The sequence below is a fragment of the Rhagoletis pomonella genome, unplaced genomic scaffold (assembly GCF_013731165.1).
Source record: "Rhagoletis pomonella isolate Grant_MI unplaced genomic scaffold, Rhpom_1.0 Rhpom_scaffold_00002, whole genome shotgun sequence".
Classification (NCBI taxonomy): Eukaryota; Metazoa; Arthropoda; class Insecta; order Diptera; family Tephritidae; genus Rhagoletis; species Rhagoletis pomonella.
The window spans coordinates 33349892-33353356 of record NW_023458556.1 but is presented as its reverse complement, the minus strand read 5'-3'; the positions used below and the strand labels follow the sequence as shown (position 1 = coordinate 33353356).

Genomic DNA, 3465 nt, shown 5'->3' with positions numbered 1-3465 from the left:
GTGTGCGCACGTTTGCGGATTCGAAGTTAACAGCCGAATTCGCAACGATGGAATCGCGCTAATGTGCGCTTCGCTTTATTAGAAGAACTAGGGATCGCAATAGCCATAAAAAATCACTGAATTAAAAACCGCAACTTTCGCCACAATTATAAAGGCCCGTCCACATACAACTTTGGCGTTGCGTTGGCGCTGGCGTCGCTTTGACAGCGGCGCGCGTAACGCCCGTGCTTGCTACAATGAACGCTTAGCACAGAATACTTTGGTCACTAAATTAACATACTAGCGGCTGATAAATCAAAATTTTTACATCAATAATTGCATTAAAAACTATATTTCTTGCCCGCATTTGATTAAAAATTAAAATTAAATCACATAATTTTGATTATTTAGAACAGCTGACGAACGACGCGCGCGAAAAGTTGAGAGTTGGCCATCTTTCTGCGTTGTGTTGGCGTTGGCGTTGCCCAACTTTGGTTATATGGAGACTTTCATATAAATACATGTATTCATAGTCAGCTGTCGAAGCGACGCCAACGCCAACGCAACGCCAAAGTTGTATGTAAACGGGCCTTAACGAGTTGTCCCTTCTCGTTAACTACGTTCTTTGCTGATACTGAAAAATCGCTATTTCGCCCATCACTACTGCAAATAATTCACTGCCAGCTGTTGTGCACGGTTGCCATGTATATTCAATTTAACAGCCCTATTCCCAACGGCTGACTATTGCCGCAAATTTATTTTAAGCACTGTAATGGTAGTTGTCATTGTTATTATTATGAACTACTGAGTACGCGACAACGGCGAAACAATGTGGTTGTTCACGCTTGCCTGATTATCAGGTTATCTGGCTAAATATTGTTGTTATTATTCTTGTTGTTCTTGTTCTTGTTGTTGTTATTCTATAGTATTATTTAATGTTGTACACTGAATAAAAAATATAACCAGATAACAAGGCAAGTGTGAACTACCACAATGTGTATATTGTGTTTCAGGCGCAGTAATTGTAACAATAGTCATACGATGAATTTTGTCAGTGATGTGGGAATCAGAATTTTTTAATGTGAACGCTTTTTATCTGAAAAATATTGCAGCAATTGATTACAAAAATCTCTCATTGAACTCTTCTTCGGTTCTACCTAAAGAATCACGTTAACTAAAAAGCTGTACAAAGCAATACCCAAGCACTGTCAAAACATAATTGACAATTCATAACAAAATCTGTCATATCATACAAAATAAATTCAGCTACTAGTCATACAGTATGACTCATACTGTGTTATCATAACTTTATAGAGCTGATGGCCCTGGCAGCTAATGCTCGTTCGATATTAACGTATTAATTTAGTTAATTCGTTAAAAATAATATCCATACAATACATACATACATATCATGTACATACAGTAGGTAATATATATGTACTATGTAGGTGATGATATTTATCATATTTGTGTTTTTGGCAGACCTTTATCAGCACCAATAGATGTTATTATCACCAAATGTCGAAAGGTTATCAGCGATCTCTTGGTAAGGCATATGCCCTCGGCTAATAATGAATAATTTCTAATTTTTATTTTGTCAGTATATAGAAGATGAGCGACCGCAAGAGACACGGATGTTGTGAATAAAATTAAATTTTTAACTCAAGTGGAACTTTAGGCGAAAATGCAAGTTCATAACATCATCCCTCGTGCCATCTGTACGCTCAGCACGAGAACTCAAATATCCAACGCCTCCAATAAAGCGATCAATCGGCGGCCTACGGCTCAAGCTTCATTTGCTGAAGTGATTCGCCTACGATCACATTTTTCACCTATTTGCAAATTATACGAAGTAAAGTCCGGATTCGGCAGATTTGGGGCAAACTTTTCAACGGTGAGCACTTTTGCTTTTGATATATACTTCAGTTATATAAGTATTTGTGAGTAAAATTACAAAAGTTAAGTGTGTTTTGCTTCAGTTTTGATTTCATACACCGCGTGCAGATTTGTTTATTTTCGAACGCGTCAAGTTTTGTTTGTATGTATGTACATACAAACCCAGTAAGAACCCTATCTGTTAACTAATGCGTTATATACGCCTAGTACTACAAAAAGTTTGTGTGAGAAATTCAAAAACTCCGCATAAAAAAAAAACTAACGCAAAGTCGTTTCAAGTATGAGTAGTTTTCTCTTTCTTTCACATGGAATTCGCTATTATATTATACTATATGAAGTTGTCTCTTTTCAAACAAATATTATCATGCGATTAATAACGTGTTATATAACGTAATGAATGGCATAAGGACCCTGCAAGAACAGTGAACATTTGAGTGGCAAGACTGATAGAGATATCGCTACCTACGATGTCACTGGCTACCTACAAGTTTCTATCAAATTCTAAAGGGCAGTGTGAAAAATCTGATGTAAACATTTGTGTTCCGTTTTCCTCCGACTTGTGCCATTATTTAGTTGTAAATGTGTTAGTAAGGTAAATGAGAATGTGTTAGTTTCCATCACACCCCTGCAAAAAGTGGGACTAGGTTAAATACTAGTACAGGACCACGCTACCTTGTAACCAACACTAGTAACCAAAATGGTCTAAATATATGGAGAAAATATGGTTACATTAATATTGCGATGTCATTGGCTACCACTACATGGTAAGCCGGCGTGTATCAATTTTGATTAAATTAGCGTCCTTAAATTTCGAAATATTGAAGTTTCAAGCATTTCTGAAATTTACTGTTATATGAAAAGCTGCCGTAATTTTAGTCCGATTTCAATAATTTTCAAAGTTTTGCTTCTATGTGCCAAGCACAATAACCACCCCGTGTTTGGTAAAAATTGGTAGAAGGCTTACCGAGATACATATATGTGATCATAAGTGGGCGGTGCCACGCCCATTTTCCAAAATTTGATCATAAACGCATTTTTTGGTAAAGAGTTGTTGCAAGCATCAATTTGGAATAAATAAGCTTTAATATTTACTGATTTATCGAAGATTTCGTATTTCTCCAAATTACCGTTATATGGGATGTGGGCGTGGTTATTGTCCGATTTTTTAAACTTTCGGCCATTACGTATGTTATACCAAGGCCAACACTGTGCCAAGTTTGGAAGAAATTGGTACAGCGGTTACCAAGATATACACATGTAACCATAAGTGGGCGTGGCTACGCCCATTTTCCAAAAAATTATAATGTTCTTATTCTTCGTCTAAAAATTATTGTAAATATAAACTTTGAGTGAATAATCTTCAGTAGTTACGAAAATATCGCAGTTTTCGTATTTCTGAAAATTACCGTTATATGAGAGGTAGGCGTGGTTATTGTCCGATTTTCAATACCATCCGTCCTACGCCAGAAAGAAGTGCACGTACCAAGTTTCGTTAAGATATCTCAATTTTTACTCGAGTTATCGTGTGCACAGACGAACGGACGGACGGACGGACAGACAGTCACCGCTTAATCGATCTCTCTTTTTTTT

At 36.8% G+C, this 3465-nt stretch overlaps 1 protein-coding gene and 1 long non-coding RNA gene across 2 annotated transcripts in view; one reads left to right on the top strand and one right to left on the bottom strand.

Moving 5' to 3' along the window:
- The window catches only part of LOC118733479 (broad-complex core protein isoforms 1/2/3/4/5), a 40138-nt gene that overhangs the window by 6989 nt on the left and 29684 nt on the right, over positions 1 to 3465 (bottom strand). The window lies entirely within an intron of this gene.
- LOC118733496 lies at positions 919 to 1874 on the top strand. Its single transcript, XR_004992263.1, has 3 exons — positions 919 to 1401; positions 1462 to 1525; positions 1581 to 1874. It is a non-coding gene; the product is annotated as an uncharacterized LOC118733496 (long non-coding RNA).